The sequence below is a fragment of the Ambystoma mexicanum genome, chromosome 8, assembly GCF_040938575.1.
Source record: "Ambystoma mexicanum isolate Mex_15411 chromosome 8, UKY_AmexF1_1, whole genome shotgun sequence".
Classification (NCBI taxonomy): Eukaryota; Metazoa; Chordata; class Amphibia; order Caudata; family Ambystomatidae; genus Ambystoma; species Ambystoma mexicanum.
In genome coordinates, this window is record NC_090929.1 from 731,595,650 (window position 1) to 731,611,591 (window position 15,942).

General features: G+C 46.6%; 45 non-coding genes and 2 pseudogenes across 45 annotated transcripts; all 47 read left to right on the plus strand.

Moving 5' to 3' along the window:
- Positions 1 to 52: 52 nt before the first annotated feature.
- On the plus strand, positions 53 to 171 carry LOC138476354 (5S ribosomal RNA). The gene has a single exon (XR_011270413.1). It is a non-coding gene; the product is annotated as a 5S ribosomal RNA (ribosomal RNA).
- Positions 172 to 277: 106 nt separating this feature from the next.
- LOC138478803 (5S ribosomal RNA) lies at positions 278 to 396 on the plus strand. Its single transcript, XR_011272636.1, has one exon. It is a non-coding gene; the product is annotated as a 5S ribosomal RNA (ribosomal RNA).
- Positions 397 to 860: 464 nt separating this feature from the next.
- LOC138478463 (5S ribosomal RNA) lies at positions 861 to 979 on the plus strand. Its single transcript, XR_011272328.1, has one exon. It is a non-coding gene; the product is annotated as a 5S ribosomal RNA (ribosomal RNA).
- A 106-nt stretch (positions 980 to 1,085) lies between these two features.
- LOC138478097 (5S ribosomal RNA) lies at positions 1,086 to 1,204 on the plus strand. Its single transcript, XR_011271996.1, has one exon. It is a non-coding gene; the product is annotated as a 5S ribosomal RNA (ribosomal RNA).
- A 464-nt stretch (positions 1,205 to 1,668) lies between these two features.
- Positions 1,669 to 1,787, plus strand: LOC138476356 (5S ribosomal RNA). The gene has a single exon (XR_011270415.1). It is a non-coding gene; the product is annotated as a 5S ribosomal RNA (ribosomal RNA).
- Positions 1,788 to 1,893: 106 nt separating this feature from the next.
- On the plus strand, positions 1,894 to 2,012 carry LOC138476358 (5S ribosomal RNA). Its single transcript, XR_011270416.1, has one exon. It is a non-coding gene; the product is annotated as a 5S ribosomal RNA (ribosomal RNA).
- Positions 2,013 to 2,118: 106 nt separating this feature from the next.
- On the plus strand, positions 2,119 to 2,237 carry LOC138480041 (5S ribosomal RNA). The gene has a single exon (XR_011273760.1). It is a non-coding gene; the product is annotated as a 5S ribosomal RNA (ribosomal RNA).
- Positions 2,238 to 2,343: 106 nt separating this feature from the next.
- Positions 2,344 to 2,462, plus strand: LOC138478836 (5S ribosomal RNA). The gene has a single exon (XR_011272666.1). It is a non-coding gene; the product is annotated as a 5S ribosomal RNA (ribosomal RNA).
- Positions 2,463 to 2,926: 464 nt separating this feature from the next.
- On the plus strand, positions 2,927 to 3,045 carry LOC138478464 (5S ribosomal RNA). The gene has a single exon (XR_011272329.1). It is a non-coding gene; the product is annotated as a 5S ribosomal RNA (ribosomal RNA).
- Positions 3,046 to 3,151: 106 nt separating this feature from the next.
- Positions 3,152 to 3,270, plus strand: LOC138476359 (5S ribosomal RNA). Its single transcript, XR_011270417.1, has one exon. It is a non-coding gene; the product is annotated as a 5S ribosomal RNA (ribosomal RNA).
- Positions 3,271 to 3,734: 464 nt separating this feature from the next.
- On the plus strand, positions 3,735 to 3,853 carry LOC138478465 (5S ribosomal RNA). Its single transcript, XR_011272330.1, has one exon. It is a non-coding gene; the product is annotated as a 5S ribosomal RNA (ribosomal RNA).
- A 106-nt stretch (positions 3,854 to 3,959) lies between these two features.
- LOC138476360 (5S ribosomal RNA) lies at positions 3,960 to 4,078 on the plus strand. Its single transcript, XR_011270418.1, has one exon. It is a non-coding gene; the product is annotated as a 5S ribosomal RNA (ribosomal RNA).
- Positions 4,079 to 4,542: 464 nt separating this feature from the next.
- Positions 4,543 to 4,661, plus strand: LOC138476361 (5S ribosomal RNA). The gene has a single exon (XR_011270419.1). It is a non-coding gene; the product is annotated as a 5S ribosomal RNA (ribosomal RNA).
- A 106-nt stretch (positions 4,662 to 4,767) lies between these two features.
- On the plus strand, positions 4,768 to 4,886 carry LOC138476362 (5S ribosomal RNA). Its single transcript, XR_011270420.1, has one exon. It is a non-coding gene; the product is annotated as a 5S ribosomal RNA (ribosomal RNA).
- Positions 4,887 to 4,992: 106 nt separating this feature from the next.
- Positions 4,993 to 5,111, plus strand: LOC138480042 (5S ribosomal RNA). Its single transcript, XR_011273761.1, has one exon. It is a non-coding gene; the product is annotated as a 5S ribosomal RNA (ribosomal RNA).
- A 106-nt stretch (positions 5,112 to 5,217) lies between these two features.
- LOC138478838 (5S ribosomal RNA) lies at positions 5,218 to 5,336 on the plus strand. Its single transcript, XR_011272667.1, has one exon. It is a non-coding gene; the product is annotated as a 5S ribosomal RNA (ribosomal RNA).
- Positions 5,337 to 5,800: 464 nt separating this feature from the next.
- LOC138478466 (5S ribosomal RNA) lies at positions 5,801 to 5,919 on the plus strand. Its single transcript, XR_011272331.1, has one exon. It is a non-coding gene; the product is annotated as a 5S ribosomal RNA (ribosomal RNA).
- Positions 5,920 to 6,025: 106 nt separating this feature from the next.
- LOC138476363 (5S ribosomal RNA) lies at positions 6,026 to 6,144 on the plus strand. Its single transcript, XR_011270421.1, has one exon. It is a non-coding gene; the product is annotated as a 5S ribosomal RNA (ribosomal RNA).
- A 464-nt stretch (positions 6,145 to 6,608) lies between these two features.
- Positions 6,609 to 6,727, plus strand: LOC138478467 (5S ribosomal RNA). Its single transcript, XR_011272332.1, has one exon. It is a non-coding gene; the product is annotated as a 5S ribosomal RNA (ribosomal RNA).
- A 106-nt stretch (positions 6,728 to 6,833) lies between these two features.
- Positions 6,834 to 6,952, plus strand: LOC138476364 (5S ribosomal RNA). The gene has a single exon (XR_011270422.1). It is a non-coding gene; the product is annotated as a 5S ribosomal RNA (ribosomal RNA).
- Positions 6,953 to 7,416: 464 nt separating this feature from the next.
- On the plus strand, positions 7,417 to 7,535 carry LOC138476365 (5S ribosomal RNA). Its single transcript, XR_011270423.1, has one exon. It is a non-coding gene; the product is annotated as a 5S ribosomal RNA (ribosomal RNA).
- Positions 7,536 to 7,641: 106 nt separating this feature from the next.
- Positions 7,642 to 7,760, plus strand: LOC138476366 (5S ribosomal RNA). The gene has a single exon (XR_011270424.1). It is a non-coding gene; the product is annotated as a 5S ribosomal RNA (ribosomal RNA).
- A 106-nt stretch (positions 7,761 to 7,866) lies between these two features.
- Positions 7,867 to 7,985, plus strand: LOC138480043 (5S ribosomal RNA). Its single transcript, XR_011273762.1, has one exon. It is a non-coding gene; the product is annotated as a 5S ribosomal RNA (ribosomal RNA).
- Positions 7,986 to 8,091: 106 nt separating this feature from the next.
- Positions 8,092 to 8,210, plus strand: LOC138479533 (5S ribosomal RNA). Its single transcript, XR_011273299.1, has one exon. It is a non-coding gene; the product is annotated as a 5S ribosomal RNA (ribosomal RNA).
- Positions 8,211 to 8,674: 464 nt separating this feature from the next.
- LOC138476369 (5S ribosomal RNA) lies at positions 8,675 to 8,793 on the plus strand. The gene has a single exon (XR_011270426.1). It is a non-coding gene; the product is annotated as a 5S ribosomal RNA (ribosomal RNA).
- A 106-nt stretch (positions 8,794 to 8,899) lies between these two features.
- On the plus strand, positions 8,900 to 9,008 carry LOC138474566 (5S ribosomal RNA; annotated as a pseudogene).
- Positions 9,009 to 9,114: 106 nt separating this feature from the next.
- LOC138476370 (5S ribosomal RNA) lies at positions 9,115 to 9,233 on the plus strand. The gene has a single exon (XR_011270427.1). It is a non-coding gene; the product is annotated as a 5S ribosomal RNA (ribosomal RNA).
- Positions 9,234 to 9,339: 106 nt separating this feature from the next.
- On the plus strand, positions 9,340 to 9,458 carry LOC138478655 (5S ribosomal RNA). The gene has a single exon (XR_011272502.1). It is a non-coding gene; the product is annotated as a 5S ribosomal RNA (ribosomal RNA).
- Positions 9,459 to 9,922: 464 nt separating this feature from the next.
- LOC138479106 (5S ribosomal RNA) lies at positions 9,923 to 10,041 on the plus strand. Its single transcript, XR_011272911.1, has one exon. It is a non-coding gene; the product is annotated as a 5S ribosomal RNA (ribosomal RNA).
- Positions 10,042 to 10,147: 106 nt separating this feature from the next.
- Positions 10,148 to 10,266, plus strand: LOC138476371 (5S ribosomal RNA). Its single transcript, XR_011270428.1, has one exon. It is a non-coding gene; the product is annotated as a 5S ribosomal RNA (ribosomal RNA).
- A 464-nt stretch (positions 10,267 to 10,730) lies between these two features.
- Positions 10,731 to 10,849, plus strand: LOC138476372 (5S ribosomal RNA). The gene has a single exon (XR_011270429.1). It is a non-coding gene; the product is annotated as a 5S ribosomal RNA (ribosomal RNA).
- A 106-nt stretch (positions 10,850 to 10,955) lies between these two features.
- LOC138479636 (5S ribosomal RNA) lies at positions 10,956 to 11,074 on the plus strand. The gene has a single exon (XR_011273393.1). It is a non-coding gene; the product is annotated as a 5S ribosomal RNA (ribosomal RNA).
- Positions 11,075 to 11,180: 106 nt separating this feature from the next.
- LOC138480044 (5S ribosomal RNA) lies at positions 11,181 to 11,299 on the plus strand. The gene has a single exon (XR_011273763.1). It is a non-coding gene; the product is annotated as a 5S ribosomal RNA (ribosomal RNA).
- A 106-nt stretch (positions 11,300 to 11,405) lies between these two features.
- On the plus strand, positions 11,406 to 11,524 carry LOC138478099 (5S ribosomal RNA). The gene has a single exon (XR_011271997.1). It is a non-coding gene; the product is annotated as a 5S ribosomal RNA (ribosomal RNA).
- A 464-nt stretch (positions 11,525 to 11,988) lies between these two features.
- On the plus strand, positions 11,989 to 12,107 carry LOC138476373 (5S ribosomal RNA). The gene has a single exon (XR_011270430.1). It is a non-coding gene; the product is annotated as a 5S ribosomal RNA (ribosomal RNA).
- Positions 12,108 to 12,213: 106 nt separating this feature from the next.
- Positions 12,214 to 12,332, plus strand: LOC138476374 (5S ribosomal RNA). The gene has a single exon (XR_011270431.1). It is a non-coding gene; the product is annotated as a 5S ribosomal RNA (ribosomal RNA).
- A 106-nt stretch (positions 12,333 to 12,438) lies between these two features.
- Positions 12,439 to 12,557, plus strand: LOC138476375 (5S ribosomal RNA). The gene has a single exon (XR_011270432.1). It is a non-coding gene; the product is annotated as a 5S ribosomal RNA (ribosomal RNA).
- Positions 12,558 to 12,663: 106 nt separating this feature from the next.
- On the plus strand, positions 12,664 to 12,782 carry LOC138479709 (5S ribosomal RNA). The gene has a single exon (XR_011273459.1). It is a non-coding gene; the product is annotated as a 5S ribosomal RNA (ribosomal RNA).
- Positions 12,783 to 12,888: 106 nt separating this feature from the next.
- LOC138476376 (5S ribosomal RNA) lies at positions 12,889 to 13,007 on the plus strand. The gene has a single exon (XR_011270433.1). It is a non-coding gene; the product is annotated as a 5S ribosomal RNA (ribosomal RNA).
- A 106-nt stretch (positions 13,008 to 13,113) lies between these two features.
- Positions 13,114 to 13,232, plus strand: LOC138476377 (5S ribosomal RNA). The gene has a single exon (XR_011270434.1). It is a non-coding gene; the product is annotated as a 5S ribosomal RNA (ribosomal RNA).
- Positions 13,233 to 13,696: 464 nt separating this feature from the next.
- LOC138479201 (5S ribosomal RNA) lies at positions 13,697 to 13,815 on the plus strand. The gene has a single exon (XR_011272997.1). It is a non-coding gene; the product is annotated as a 5S ribosomal RNA (ribosomal RNA).
- A 106-nt stretch (positions 13,816 to 13,921) lies between these two features.
- Positions 13,922 to 14,030, plus strand: LOC138474301 (5S ribosomal RNA; annotated as a pseudogene).
- A 106-nt stretch (positions 14,031 to 14,136) lies between these two features.
- LOC138476378 (5S ribosomal RNA) lies at positions 14,137 to 14,255 on the plus strand. The gene has a single exon (XR_011270435.1). It is a non-coding gene; the product is annotated as a 5S ribosomal RNA (ribosomal RNA).
- Positions 14,256 to 14,708: 453 nt separating this feature from the next.
- LOC138476381 (5S ribosomal RNA) lies at positions 14,709 to 14,827 on the plus strand. Its single transcript, XR_011270437.1, has one exon. It is a non-coding gene; the product is annotated as a 5S ribosomal RNA (ribosomal RNA).
- Positions 14,828 to 14,933: 106 nt separating this feature from the next.
- Positions 14,934 to 15,052, plus strand: LOC138476382 (5S ribosomal RNA). Its single transcript, XR_011270438.1, has one exon. It is a non-coding gene; the product is annotated as a 5S ribosomal RNA (ribosomal RNA).
- A 106-nt stretch (positions 15,053 to 15,158) lies between these two features.
- Positions 15,159 to 15,277, plus strand: LOC138478993 (5S ribosomal RNA). The gene has a single exon (XR_011272808.1). It is a non-coding gene; the product is annotated as a 5S ribosomal RNA (ribosomal RNA).
- A 106-nt stretch (positions 15,278 to 15,383) lies between these two features.
- LOC138476383 (5S ribosomal RNA) lies at positions 15,384 to 15,502 on the plus strand. Its single transcript, XR_011270439.1, has one exon. It is a non-coding gene; the product is annotated as a 5S ribosomal RNA (ribosomal RNA).
- Positions 15,503 to 15,942: the final 440 nt, after the last annotated feature.

Consider the following 15,942-nt stretch of genomic DNA (forward strand, 5'->3'; position numbering starts at 1 on the left):
GCAAGGTCTAGCCGACTAGATGCTTAAAAGTACAAAACTCACTAGGCCCAGAGCCTACGGCCACACCACACTGAATGCGCCCGATCTCGTCTGATCTCGGAAGCTAAGCAGTGTCGGGCCTAGTTAGTACCTGGATGGGAGACCGCCTGGGAATACCAGGTGCTGTAGGCTTTTTTGTGCTCCAAGTTCAGGAAGTGAGCCATTTCTCAATTGCCTTTCAAAACTGCAAGGTCTAGCCGACTAGATGCTTAAAAGTACAAAACTCACTAGGACCAGAGCCTACGGCCACACCACACTGAATGCGCCCGATCTCGTCTGATCTCGGAAGCTAAGCAGTGTCGGGCCTAGTTAGTACCTGGATGGGAGACCGCCTGGGAATACCAGGTGCTGTAGGGTATTTTGTGCTCCATGATTAGTAATTGCACAACTTCTCAATTACTTTTCAAATTTGGTATGTTTCCAAAATAATTTTATCCCGTTTTATAGCGGAAATGTTGGACAACATTATGAGGGCTGGAGCTACCTATTTACATATAATTAGCATACAGGTAGTGTGTTCATGGGTAATAAATCGACTTTCACATGTAATGCAGTACAGAGAATATTGAGTCCTTCAAGAGGCATGAAAGAAAGCCGTTATTGTGTTGATTGTTCTCTCCACCTCCCTGCAACAGAAACAGGATGGATGGATTAAAGTTATCCTACCAGACATAGGAGTCCTGAATGGGCCCACCAGTCTTATATATCTCGCCTGATCAAGCGCTGATCGAGCGATGAGCGTGGTATCATGTTGCAAGTGGCTGCATGGCTTAGCTTACTAAATGCAAATGCATAAGAGTAATATTCTTAGCATTTCTAGAGCCTACGGCCACACCACACTGAATGCGCCCGATCTCGTCTGATCTCGGAAGCTAAGCAGTGTCGGGCCTAGTTAGTACCTGGATGGGAGACTGCCTGGGAATACCAGGTGCTGTAGGCTTTTTTGTGCTCCAAGTTCAGGAAGTGAGCCATTTCTCAATTGCCTTTCAAAACTGCAAGGTCTAGCCGACTAGATGCTTAAAAGTATAAAACTCACTAGGCCCAGAGCCTACGGCCACACCACACTGAATGCGCCTGATCTCGTCTGATCTCGGAAGCTAAGCAGTGTCGGGCCTAGTTAGTACCTGGATGGGAGACCGCCTGGGAATACCAGGTGCTGTAGGCTATTTTGTGCTCCATGATTAGTAATTGCGCAACTTCTCAATTACTTTTCAAATTTGGTATGTTTCCAAAATAATTTTATCCCGTTTTATAGCGGAAATGTTGGACAACATTATGAGGGCTGGAGCTACCTATTTACATATAATTAGCATACAGGTAGTGTGTTCATGGGTAATAAATCGACTTTCACATGTAATGCAGTACAGAGAATATTGAGTCCTTCAAGAGGCATGAAAGAAAGCCGTTATTGTGTTGATTGTTCTCTCCACCTCCCTGCAACAGAAACAGGATGGATGGATTAAAGTTATCCTACCAGACATAGGAGTCCTGAATGGGCCCACCAGTCTTATATATCTCGCCTGATCAAGCGCTGATCGAGCGATGAGCGTGGTATCATGTTGCAAGTGGCTGCATGGCTTAGCTTACTAAATGCAAATGCATAAGAGTAATATTCTTAGCATTTCTAGAGCCTACGGCCACACCACACTGAATGCGCCCGATCTCGTCTGATCTCGGAAGCTAAGCAGTGTCGGGCCTAGTTAGTACCTGGATGGGAGACCGCCTGGGAATACCAGGTGCTGTAGGCTTTTTTGTGCTCCAAGTTCAGGAAGTGAGCCATTTCTCAATTGCCTTTCAAAACTGCAAGGTCTAGCCGACTAGATGCTTAAAAGTACAAAACTCACTAGGCCCAGAGCCTACGGCCACACCACACTGAATGCGCCCGATCTCGTCTGATCTCGGAAGCTAAGCAGTGTCGGGCCTAGTTAGTACCTGGATGGGAGACCGCCTGGGAATACCAGGTGCTGTAGGCTTTTTTGTGCTCCAAGTTCAGGAAGTGAGCCATTTCTCAATTGCCTTTCAAAACTGCAAGGTCTAGCCGACTAGATGCTTAAAAGTACAAAACTCACTAGGACCAGAGCCTACGGCCACACCACACTGAATGCGCCCGATCTCGTCTGATCTCAGAAGCTAAGCAGTGTCGGGCCTAGTTAGTACCTGGATGGGAGACTGCCTGGGAATACCAGGTGCTGTAGGCTTTTTTGTGCTCCAAGTTCAGGAAGTGAGCCATTTCTCAATTGCCTTTCAAAACTGCAAGGTCTAGCCGACTAGATGCTTAAAAGTACAAAACTCACTAGGCCCAGAGCCTACGGCCACACCACACTGAATGCGCCCGATCTTGTCTGATCTCGGAAGCTAAGCAGTGTCGGGCCTAGTTAGTACCTGGATGGGAGACCGCCTGGGAATACCAGGTGCTGTAGGCTATTTTGTGCTCCATGATTAGTAATTGCACAACTTCTCAATTACTTTTCAAATTTGGTATGTTTCCAAAATAATTTTATCCCGTTTTATAGCGGAAATGTTGGACAACATTATGAGGGCTGGAGCTACCTATTTACATATAATTAGCATACAGGTAGTGTGTTCATGGGTAATAAATCGACTTTCACATGTAATGCAGTACAGAGAATATTGAGTCCTTCAAGAGGCATGAAAGAAAGGCGTTATTGTGTTGATTGTTCTCTCCACCTCCCTGCAACAGAAACAGGATGGATGGATTAAAGTTATCCTACCAGACATAGGAGTCCTGAATGGGCCCACCAGTCTTATATATCTCGCCTGATCGAGCGCTGATCGACCGATGAGCGTGGTATCATGTTGCAAGTGGCTGCATGGCTTAGCTTACTAAATGCAAATGCATAAGAGTAATATTCTTAGCATTTCTAGAGCCTACGGCCACACCACACTGAATGCGCCCGATCTCGTCTGATCTCGGAAGCTAAGCAGTGTCGGGCCTAGTTAGTACCTGGATGGGAGACTGCCTGGGAATACCAGGTGCTGTAGGCTTTTTTGTGCTCCAAGTTCAGGAAGTGAGCCATTTCTCAATTGCCTTTCAAAACTGCAAGGTCTAGCCGACTAGATGCTTAAAAGTATAAAACTCACTAGGCCCAGAGCCTACGGCCACACCACACTGAATGCGCCCGATCTCGTCTGATCTCGGAAGCTAAGCAGTGTCGGGCCTAGTTAGTACCTGGATGGGAGACCGCCTGGGAATACCAGGTGCTGTAGGCTATTTTGTGCTCCATGATTAGTAATTGCGCAACTTCTCAATTACTTTTCAAATTTGGTATGTTTCCAAAATAATTTTATCCCGTTTTATAGCGGAAATGTTGGACAACATTATGAGGGCTGGAGCTACCTATTTACATATAATTAGCATACAGGTAGTGTGTTCATGGGTAATAAATCGACTTTCACATGTAATGCAGTACAGAGAATATTGAGTCCTTCAAGAGGCATGAAAGAAAGCCGTTATTGTGTTGATTGTTCTCTCCACCTCCCTGCAACAGAAACAGGATGGATGGATTAAAGTTATCCTACCAGACATAGGAGTCCTGAATGGGCCCACCAGTCTTATATATCTCGCCTGATCAAGCGCTGATCGAGCGATGAGCGTGGTATCATGTTGCAAGTGGCTGCATGGCTTAGCTTACTAAATGCAAATGCATAAGAGTAATATTCTTAGCATTTCTAGAGCCTACGGCCACACCACACTGAATGCGCCCGATCTCGTCTGATCTCGGAAGCTAAGCAGTGTCGGGCCTAGTTAGTACCTGGATGGGAGACTGCCTGGGAATACCAGGTGCTGTAGGCTTTTTTGTGCTCCAAGTTCAGGAAGTGAGCCATTTCTCAATTGCCTTTCAAAACTGCAAGGTCTAGCCGACTAGATGCTTAAAAGTATAAAACTCACTAGGCCCAGAGCCTACGGCCACACCACACTGAATGCGCCCGATCTCGTCTGATCTCGGAAGCTAAGCAGTGTCGGGCCTAGTTAGTACCTGGATGGGAGACCGCCTGGGAATACCAGGTGCTGTAGGCTATTTTGTGCTCCATGATTAGTAATTGCGCAACTTCTCAATTACTTTTCAAATTTGGTATGTTTCCAAAATAATTTTATCCCGTTTTATAGCGGAAATGTTGGACAACATTATGAGGGCTGGAGCTACCTATTTACATATAATTAGCATACAGGTAGTGTGTTCATGGGTAATAAATCGACTTTCACATGTAATGCAGTACAGAGAATATTGAGTCCTTCAAGAGGCATGAAAGAAAGCCGTTATTGTGTTGATTGTTCTCTCCACCTCCCTGCAACAGAAACAGGATGGATGGATTAAAGTTATCCTACCAGACATAGGAGTCCTGAATGGGCCCACCAGTCTTATATATCTCGCCTGATCAAGCGCTGATCGAGCGATGAGCGTGGTATCATGTTGCAAGTGGCTGCATGGCTTAGCTTACTAAATGCAAATGCATAAGAGTAATATTCTTAGCATTTCTAGAGCCTACGGCCACACCACACTGAATGCGCCCGATCTCGTCTGATCTCGGAAGCTAAGCAGTGTCGGGCCTAGTTAGTACCTGGATGGGAGACCGCCTGGGAATACCAGGTGCTGTAGGCTTTTTTGTGCTCCAAGTTCAGGAAGTGAGCCATTTCTCAATTGCCTTTCAAAACTGCAAGGTCTAGCCGACTAGATGCTTAAAAGTACAAAACTCACTAGGCCCAGAGCCTACGGCCACACCACACTGAATGCGCCCGATCTCGTCTGATCTCGGAAGCTAAGCAGTGTCGGGCCTAGTTAGTACCTGGATGGGAGACCGCCTGGGAATACCAGGTGCTGTAGGCTTTTTTGTGCTCCAAGTTCAGGAAGTGAGCCATTTCTCAATTGCCTTTCAAAACTGCAAGGTCTAGCCGACTAGATGCTTAAAAGTACAAAACTCACTAGGACCAGAGCCTACGGCCACACCACACTGAATGCGCCCGATCTCGTCTGATCTCAGAAGCTAAGCAGTGTCGGGCCTAGTTAGTACCTGGATGGGAGACTGCCTGGGAATACCAGGTGCTGTAGGCTTTTTTGTGCTCCAAGTTCAGGAAGTGAGCCATTTCTCAATTGCCTTTCAAAACTGCAAGGTCTAGCCGACTAGATGCTTAAAAGTACAAAACTCACTAGGCCCAGAGCCTACGGCCACACCACACTGAATGCGCCCGATCTTGTCTGATCTCGGAAGCTAAGCAGTGTCGGGCCTAGTTAGTACCTGGATGGGAGACCGCCTGGGAATACCAGGTGCTGTAGGCTATTTTGTGCTCCATGATTAGTAATTGCACAACTTCTCAATTACTTTTCAAATTTGGTATGTTTCCAAAATAATTTTATCCCGTTTTATAGCGGAAATGTTGGACAACATTATGAGGGCTGGAGCTACCTATTTACATATAATTAGCATACAGGTAGTGTGTTCATGGGTAATAAATCGACTTTCACATGTAATGCAGTACAGAGAATATTGAGTCCTTCAAGAGGCATGAAAGAAAGGCGTTATTGTGTTGATTGTTCTCTCCACCTCCCTGCAACAGAAACAGGATGGATGGATTAAAGTTATCCTACCAGACATAGGAGTCCTGAATGGGCCCACCAGTCTTATATATCTCGCCTGATCGAGCGCTGATCGACCGATGAGCGTGGTATCATGTTGCAAGTGGCTGCATGGCTTAGCTTACTAAATGCAAATGCATAAGAGTAATATTCTTAGCATTTCTAGAGCCTACGGCCACACCACACTGAATGCGCCCGATCTCGTCTGATCTCGGAAGCTAAGCAGTGTCGGGCCTAGTTAGTACCTGGATGGGAGACTGCCTGGGAATACCAGGTGCTGTAGGCTTTTTTGTGCTCCAAGTTCAGGAAGTGAGCCATTTCTCAATTGCCTTTCAAAACTGCAAGGTCTAGCCGACTAGATGCTTAAAAGTATAAAACTCACTAGGCCCAGAGCCTACGGCCACACCACACTGAATGCGCCCGATCTCGTCTGATCTCGGAAGCTAAGCAGTGTCGGGCCTAGTTAGTACCTGGATGGGAGACCGCCTGGGAATACCAGGTGCTGTAGGCTATTTTGTGCTCCATGATTAGTAATTGCGCAACTTCTCAATTACTTTTCAAATTTGGTATGTTTCCAAAATAATTTTATCCCGTTTTATAGCGGAAATGTTGGACAACATTATGAGGGCTGGAGCTACCTATTTACATATAATTAGCATACAGGTAGTGTGTTCATGGGTAATAAATCGACTTTCACATGTAATGCAGTACAGAGAATATTGAGTCCTTCAAGAGGCATGAAAGAAAGCCGTTATTGTGTTGATTGTTCTCTCCACCTCCCTGCAACAGAAACAGGATGGATGGATTAAAGTTATCCTACCAGACATAGGAGTCCTGAATGGGCCCACCAGTCTTATATATCTCGCCTGATCAAGCGCTGATCGAGCGATGAGCGTGGTATCATGTTGCAAGTGGCTGCATGGCTTAGCTTACTAAATGCAAATGCATAAGAGTAATATTCTTAGCATTTCTAGAGCCTACGGCCACACCACACTGAATGCGCCCGATCTCGTCTGATCTCGGAAGCTAAGCAGTGTCGGGCCTAGTTAGTACCTGGATGGGAGACTGCCTGGGAATACCAGGTGCTGTAGGCTTTTTTGTGCTCCAAGTTCAGGAAGTGAGCCATTTCTCAATTGCCTTTCAAAACTGCAAGGTCTAGCCGACTAGATGCTTAAAAGTATAAAACTCACTAGGCCCAGAGCCTACGGCCACACCACACTGAATGCGCCCGATCTCGTCTGATCTCGGAAGCTAAGCAGTGTCGGGCCTAGTTAGTACCTGGATGGGAGACCGCCTGGGAATACCAGGTGCTGTAGGCTATTTTGTGCTCCATGATTAGTAATTGCGCAACTTCTCAATTACTTTTCAAATTTGGTATGTTTCCAAAATAATTTTATCCCGTTTTATAGCGGAAATGTTGGACAACATTATGAGGGCTGGAGCTACCTATTTACATATAATTAGCATACAGGTAGTGTGTTCATGGGTAATAAATCGACTTTCACATGTAATGCAGTACAGAGAATATTGAGTCCTTCAAGAGGCATGAAAGAAAGCCGTTATTGTGTTGATTGTTCTCTCCACCTCCCTGCAACAGAAACAGGATGGATGGATTAAAGTTATCCTACCAGACATAGGAGTCCTGAATGGGCCCACCAGTCTTATATATCTCGCCTGATCAAGCGCTGATCGAGCGATGAGCGTGGTATCATGTTGCAAGTGGCTGCATGGCTTAGCTTACTAAATGCAAATGCATAAGAGTAATATTCTTAGCATTTCTAGAGCCTACGGCCACACCACACTGAATGCGCCCGATCTCGTCTGATCTCGGAAGCTAAGCAGTGTCGGGCCTAGTTAGTACCTGGATGGGAGACCGCCTGGGAATACCAGGTGCTGTAGGCTTTTTTGTGCTCCAAGTTCAGGAAGTGAGCCATTTCTCAATTGCCTTTCAAAACTGCAAGGTCTAGCCGACTAGATGCTTAAAAGTACAAAACTCACTAGGCCCAGAGCCTACGGCCACACCACACTGAATGCGCCCGATCTCGTCTGATCTCGGAAGCTAAGCAGTGTCGGGCCTAGTTAGTACCTGGATGGGAGACCGCCTGGGAATACCAGGTGCTGTAGGCTTTTTTGTGCTCCAAGTTCAGGAAGTGAGCCATTTCTCAATTGCCTTTCAAAACTGCAAGGTCTAGCCGACTAGATGCTTAAAAGTACAAAACTCACTAGGACCAGAGCCTACGGCCACACCACACTGAATGCGCCCGATCTCGTCTGATCTCAGAAGCTAAGCAGTGTCGGGCCTAGTTAGTACCTGGATGGGAGACTGCCTGGGAATACCAGGTGCTGTAGGCTTTTTTGTGCTCCAAGTTCAGGAAGTGAGCCATTTCTCAATTGCCTTTCAAAACTGCAAGGTCTAGCCGACTAGATGCTTAAAAGTACAAAACTCACTACGCCCAGAGCCTATGGCCACACCACACTGAATGCGCCCGATCTTGTCTGATCTCGGAAGCTAAGCAGTGTCGGGCCTAGTTAGTACCTGGATGGGAGACCGCCTGGGAATACCAGGTGCTGTAGGCTATTTTGTGCTCCATGATTAGTAATTGCACAACTTCTCAATTACTTTTCAAATTTGGTATGTTTCCAAAATAATTTTATCCCGTTTTATAGCGGAAATGTTGGACAACATTATGAGGGCTGGAGCTACCTATTTACATATAATTAGCATACAGGTAGTGCGTTCATGGGTAATAAATCGACTTTCACATGTAATGCAGTACAGAGAATATTGAGTCCTTCAAGAGGCATGAAAGAAAGGCGTTATTGTGTTGATTGTTCTCTCCACCTCCCTGCAACAGAAACAGGATGGATGGATTAAAGTTATCCTACCAGACATAGGAGTCCTGAATGGGCCCACCAGTCTTATATATCTCGCCTGATCGAGCGCTGATCGACCGATGAGCGTGGTATCATGTTGCAAGTGGCTGCATGGCTTAGCTTACTAAATGCAAATGCATAAGAGTAATATTCTTAGCATTACTCGAGCCTACGGCCACACCACACTGAATGCGCCCGATCTCGTCTGATCTCGGAAGCTAAGCAGTGTCGGGCCTAGTTAGTACCTGGATGGGAGACCGCCTGGGAATACCAGGTGCTGTAGGCTTTTTTGTGCTCCAAGTTCAGGAAGTGAGCCATTTCTCAATTGCCTTTCAAAACTGCAAGGTCTAGCCGACTAGATGCTTAAAAGTACAAAACTCACTAGGCCCAGAGCCTACGGCCACACCACACTGAATGCGTCTGATCTCGGAAGCTAAGCAGTGTCGGGCCTAGTTAGTACCTGGATGGGAGACCGCCTGGGAATACCAGGTGCTGTAGGCTTTTTTGTGCTCCAAGTTCAGGAAGTGAGCCATTTCTCAATTGCCTTTCAAAACTGCAAGGTCTAGCCGACTAGATGCTTAAAAGTACAAACCTCACTAGGACCAGAGCCTACGGCCACACCACACTGAATGCGCCCGATCTCGTCTGATCTCGGAAGCTAAGCAGTGTCGGGCCTAGTTAGTACCTGGATGGGAGACCGCCTGGGAATACCAGGTGCTGTAGGCTTTTTTGTGCTCCAAGTTCAGGAAGTGAGCCATTTCTCAATTGCCTTTCAAAACTGCAAGGTCTAGCCGACTAGATGCTTAAAAGTACAAAACTCACTAGGCCCTGAGCCTACGGCCACACCACACTGAATGCGCCCGATCTCGTCTGATCTTGGAAGCTAAGCAGTGTCGGGCCTAGTTAGTACCTGGATGGGAGACCGCCTGGGAATACCAGGTGCTGTAGGCTATTTTGTGCTCCATGATTAGTAATTGCACAACTTCTCAATTACTTTTCAAATTTGGTATGTTTCCAAAATAATTTTATCCCGTTTTATAGCGGAAATGTTGGACAACATTATGAGGGCTGGAGCTACCTATTTACATATAATTAGCATACAGGTAGTGTGTTCATGGGTAATAAATCGACTTTCACATGTAATGCAGTACAGAGAATATTGAGTCCTTCAAGAGGCATGAAAGAAAGCCGTTATTGTGTTGATTGTTCTCTCCACCTCCCTGCAACAGAAACAGGATGGATGGATTAAAGTTATCCTACCAGACATAGGAGTCCTGAATGGGCCCACCAGTCTTATATATCTCGCCTGATCGAGCGCTGATCGAGCGATGAGCGTGGTATCATGTTGCAAGTGGCTGCCTGGCTTAGCTTACTAAATGCAAATGCATAAGAGTAATATTCTTAGCATTTCTAGAGCCTATGGCCACACCACACTGAATGCGCCCGATCTCGTCTGATCTCGGAAGCTAAGCAGTGTCGGGCCTAGTTAGTACCTGGATGGGAGACTGCCTGGGAATACCAGGTGCTGTAGGCTTTTTTGTGCTCCAAGTTCAGGAAGTGAGCCATTTCTCAATTGCCTTTCAAAACTGCAAGGTCTAGCCGACTAGATGCTTAAAAGTACAAAACTCACTAGGACCAGAGCCTACGGCCACACCACACTGAATGCGCCCGATCTCGTCTGATCTCGGAAGCTAAGCAGTGTCGGGCCTAGTTAGTACCTGGATGGGAGACCGCCTGGGAATACCAGGTGCTGTAGGCTATTTTGTGCTCCATGATTAGTAATTGCGCAACTTCTCAATTACTTTTCAAATTTGGTATGTTTCCAAAATAATTTTATCCCGTTTTATAGCGGAAATGTTGGACAACATTATGAGGGCTGGAGCTACCTATTTACATATAATTAGCATACAGGTAGTGTGTTCATGGGTAATAAATCGACTTTCACATGTAATGCAGTACAGAGAATATTGAGTCCTTCAAGAGGCATGAAAGAAAGCCGTTATTGTGTTGATTGTTCTCTCCACCTCCCTGCAACAGAAACAGGATGGATGGATTAAAGTTATCCTACCAGACATAGGAGTCCTGAATGGGCCCACCAGTCTTATATATCTCGCCTGATCAAGCGCTGATCGAGCGATGAGCGTGGTATCATGTTGCAAGTGGCTGCACGGCTTAGCTTACTAAATGCAAATGCATAAGAGTAATATTCTTAGCATTTCTAGAGCCTACGGCCACACCACACTGAATGCGCCCGATCTCGTCTGATCTCGGAAGCTAAGCAGTGTCGGGCCTAGTTAGTACCTGGATGGGAGACCGCCTGGGAATACCAGGTGCTGTAGGCTTTTTTGTGCTCCAAGTTCAGGAAGTGAGCCATTTCTCAATTGCCTTTCAAAACTGCAAGGTCTAGCCGACTAGATGCTTAAAAGTACAAAACTCACTAGGCCCAGAGCCTACGGCCACACCCCACTGAATGCGCCCGATCTCGTCTGATCTCGGAAGCTAAGCAGTATCGGGCCTAGTTAGTACCTGGATGGGAGACCGCCTGGGAATACCAGGTGCTGTAGGCTTTTTTGTGCTCCAAGTTCAGGAAGTGAGCCATTTCTCAATTGCCTTTCAAAACTGCAAGGTCTAGCCGACTAGATGCTTAAAAGTACAAAACTCACTAGGACCAGAGCCTACGGCCACACCACACTGAATGCGCCCGATCTCGTCTGATCTCAGAAGCTAAGCAGTGTCGGGCCTAGTTAGTACCTGGATGGGAGACTGCCTGGGAATACCAGGTGCTGTAGGCTTTTTTGTGCTCCAAGTTCAGGAAGTGAGCCATTTCTCAATTGCCTTTCAAAACTGCAAGGTCTAGCCGACTAGATGCTTAAAAGTACAAAACTCACTAGGCCCAGAGCCTACGGCCACACCACACTGAATGCGCCTGATCTCGTCTGATCTCGGAAGCTAAGCAGTGTCGGGCCTAGTTAGTACCTGGATGGGAGACCGCCTGGGAATACCAGGTGCTGTAGGCTATTTTGTGCTCCATGATTAGTAATTGCGCAACTTCTCAATTACTTTTCAAATTTGGTATGTTTCCAAAATAATTTTATCCCGTTTTATAGCGGAAATGTTGGACAACATTATGAGGGCTGGAGCTACCTATTTACATATAATTAGCATACAGGTAGTGTGTTCATGGGTAATAAATCGACTTTCACATGTAATGCAGTACAGAGAATATTGAGTCCTTCAAGAGGCATGAAAGAAAGCCGTTATTGTGTTGATTGTTCTCTCCACCTCCCTGCAACAGAAACAGGATGGATGGATTAAAGTTATCCTACCAGACATAGGAGTCCTGAATGGGCCCACCAGTCTTATATATCTCGCCTGATCAAGCGCTGATCGAGCGATGAGCGTGGTATCATGTTGCAAGTGGCTGCATGGCTTAGCTTACTAAATGCAAATGCATTAGAGTAATATTCTTAGCATTACTCGAGCCTACGGCCACACCACACTGAATGCGCCCGATCTCGTCTGATCTCGGAAGCTAAGCAGTGTCGGGCCTAGTTAGTACCTGGATGGGAGACCGCCTGGGAATACCAGGTGCTGTAGGCTTTTTTGTGCTCCAAGTTCAGGAAGTGAGCCATTTCTCAATTGCCTTTCAAAACTGCAAGGTTTAGCCGACTAGATGCTTAAAAGTACAAAACTCACTAGGCCCAGAGCCTACGGCCACACCACACTGAATGCGCCCGATCTCGTCTGATCTCGGAAGCTAAGCAGTGTCGGGCCTAGTTAGTACCTGGATGGGAGACCGCCTGGGAATACCAGGTGCTGTAGGCTTTTTTGTGCTCCAAGTTCAGGAAGTGAGCCATTTCTCAATTGCCTTTCAAAACTGCAAGGTCTAGCCGACTAGATGCTTAAAAGTACAAAACTCACTAGGACCAGAGCCTACGGCCACACCACACTGAATGCGCCCGATCTCGTCTGATCTCGGAAGCTAAGCAGTGTCGGGCCTAGTTAGTACCTGGATGGGAGACCGCCTGGGAATACCAGGTGCTGTAGGCTTTTTTGTGCTCCAAGTTCAGGAAGTGAGCCATTTCTCAATTGCCTTTCAAAACTGCAAGGTCTAGCCGACTAGATGCTTAAAAGTACAAAACTCACTAGGACCAGAGCCTACGGCCACACCACACTGAATGCGCCCGATCTCGTCTGATCTCGGAAGCTAAGCAGTGTCGGGCCTAGTTAGTACCTGGATGGGAGACGGCCTGGGAATACCAGGTGCTGTAGGCTTTTTTGTGCTCCAAGTTCAGGAAGTGAGCCATTTCTCAATTGCCTTTCAAAACTGCAAGGTCTAGCCGACTAGATGCTTAAAAGTACAAAACTCACTAGGACCAGAGCCTACGGCCACACCACACTGAATGCGCCCGATCTCGTCTGATCTCGGAAGCTAAGCAGTGTCGGGCCTAGTTAGTACCTGGATGGGAGACCGCCTGGGAATACCAGGTGCTGTAGGCTTTTTTGTGCTCCAAGTTCAGGAAGTGAGCCATTTCTCAATTGCCTTTCAAAACTGCAAGGTCTAGCCGACTAGATGCTTAAAAGTACAAAACTCACTAGGCCCAGAGCCTACGGCCACACCACACTGAATGCGCCCGATCTCGTCTGATCTCGGAAGCTAAGCAGTGTCGGGCCTAGTTAGTACCTGGATGGGAGACCGCCTGGGAATACCAGGTGCTGTAGGCTATTTTGTGCTCCATGATTAGTAATTGCACAACTTCTCAATTACTTTTCAAATTTGGTATGTTTCCAAAATAATTTTATCCCGTTTTATAGCGGAAATGTTGGACAACATTATGAGGGCTGGAGCTACCTATTTACATATAATTAGCATACAGGTAGTGTGTTCATGGGTAATAAATCGACTTTCACATGTAATGCAGTACAGAGAATATTGAGTCCTTCAAGAGGCATGAAAGAAAGCCGTTATTGTGTTGATTGTTCTCTCCACCTCCCTGCAACAGAAACAGGATGGATGGATTAAAGTTATCCTACCAGACATAGGAGTCCTGAATGGGCCCACCAGTCTTATATATCTCGCCTGATCGAGCGCTGATCGAGCGATGAGCGTGGTATCATGTTGCAAGTGGCTGCATGGCTTAGCTTACTAAATGCAAATGCATAAGAGTAATATTCTTAGCATTACTAGAGCCTACGGCCACACCAGACTGAATGCGCCCGATCTCGTCTGATCTCGGAAGCTAAGCAGTGTCGGGCCTAGTTAGTACCTGGATGGGAGACCGCCTGGGAATACCAGGTGCTGTAGGCTTTTTTGTGCTCCAAGTTCAGGAAGTGAGCCATTTCTCAATTGCCTTTCAAAACTGCAAGGTCTAGCCGACTAGATGCTTAAAAGTACAAAACTCACTAGGCCCAGAGCCTACGGCCACACCACACTGAATGCGCCTGATCTCGGAAGCTAAGCAGTGTCGGGCCTAGTTAGTACCTGGATGGGAGACCGCCTGGGAATACCAGGTGCTGTAGGCTTTTTTGTGCTCCAAGTTCAGGAAGTGAGCCATTTCTCAATTGCCTTTCAAAACTGCAAGGTCTAGCCGACTAGATGCTTAAAAGTACAAAACTCACTAGGACCAGAGCCTACGGCCACACCACACTGAATGCGCCCGATCTCGTCTGATCTCGGAAGCTAAGCAGTGTCGGGCCTAGTTAGTACCTGGATGGGAGACCGCCTGGGAATACCAGGTGCTGTAGGCTATTTTGTGCTCCATGATTAGTAATTGCACAACTTCTCAATTACTTTTCAAATTTGGTATGTTTCCAAAATAATTTTATCCCGTTTTATAGCGGAAATGTTGGACAACATTATGAGGGCTGGAGCTACCTATTTACATATAATTAGCATACAGGTAGTGTGTTCATGGGTAATAAATCGACTTTCACATGTAATGCAGTACAGAGAATATTGAGTCCTTCAAGAGGCATGAAAGAAAGCCGTTATTGTGTTGATTGTTCTCTCCACCTCCCTGCAACAGAAACAGGATGGATGGATTAAAGTTATCCTACCAGACATAGGAGTCCTGAATGGGCCCACCAGTCTTATATATCTCGCCTGATCGAGCGATGAGCGTGGTATCATGTTGCAAGTGGCTGCATGGCTTAGCTTACTAAATGCAAATGCATAAGAGTAATATTCTTAGCATTTCTAGAGCCTACGGCCACACCACACTGAATGCGCCCGATCTCGTCTGATCTCGGAAGCTAAGCAGTGTCGGGCCTAGTTAGTACCTGGATGGGAGACCGCCTGGGAATACCAGGTGCTGTAGGCTTTTTTGTGCTCCAAGTTCAGGAAGTGAGCCATTTCTCAATTGCCTTTCAAAACTGCAAGGTCTAGCCGACTAGATGCTTAAAAGTACAAAACTCACTAGGCCCAGAGCCTACGGCCACACCACACTGAATGCGCCCGATCTCGTCTGATCTCGGAAGCTAAGCAGTGTCGGGCCTAGTTAGTACCTGGATGGGAGACCGCCTGGGAATACCAGGTGCTGTAGGCTTTTTTGTGCTCCAAGTTCAGGAAGTGAGCCATTTCTCAATTGCCTTTCAAAACTGCAAGGTCTAGCCGACTAGATGCTTAAAAGTACAAAACTCACTAGGACCAGAGCCTACGGCCACACCACACTGAATGCGCCCGATCTCGTCTGATCTCAGAAGCTAAGCAGTGTCGGGCCTAGTTAGTACCTGGATGGGAGACCGCCTGGGAATACCAGGTGCTGTAGGCTTTTTTGTGCTCCAAGTTCAGGAAGTGAGCCATTTCTCAATTACCTTTCAAAACTGCAAGGTCTAGCCGACTAGATGCTTAAAAGTACAAAACTCACTAGGCCCAGAGCCTACGGCCACACCACACTGAATGCGCCCGATCTCGTCTGATCTCGGAAGCTAAGCAGTGTCGGGCCTAGTTAGTACCTGGATGGGAGACCGCCTGGGAATACCAGGTGCTGTAGGCTATTTTGTGCTCCATGATTAGTAATTGCACAACTTCTCAATTACTTTTCAAATTTGGTATGTTTCCAAAATAATTTTATCCCGTTTTATAGCGGAAATGTTGGACAACATTATGAGGGCTGGAGCTACCTATTTACATATAATTAGCATACAGGTAGTGTGTTCATGGGTAATAAATCGACTTTCACATGTAATGCAGTACAGAGAATATTGAGTCCTTCAAGAGGCATGAAAGAAAGCCGTTATTGTGTTGATTGTTCTCTCCACCTCCCTGCAACAGAAACAGGATGGATGGATTAAAGTTATCCTACCAGACATAGGAGTCCTGAATGGGCCCACCAGTCTTATATATCTCGCCTGATCTCGCCTGATCGAGCCTGATCGAGCGATGAGCGTGGTATCATGTTGCAAGTGGCTGCATGGCTTAGCTTACTAAATGCAG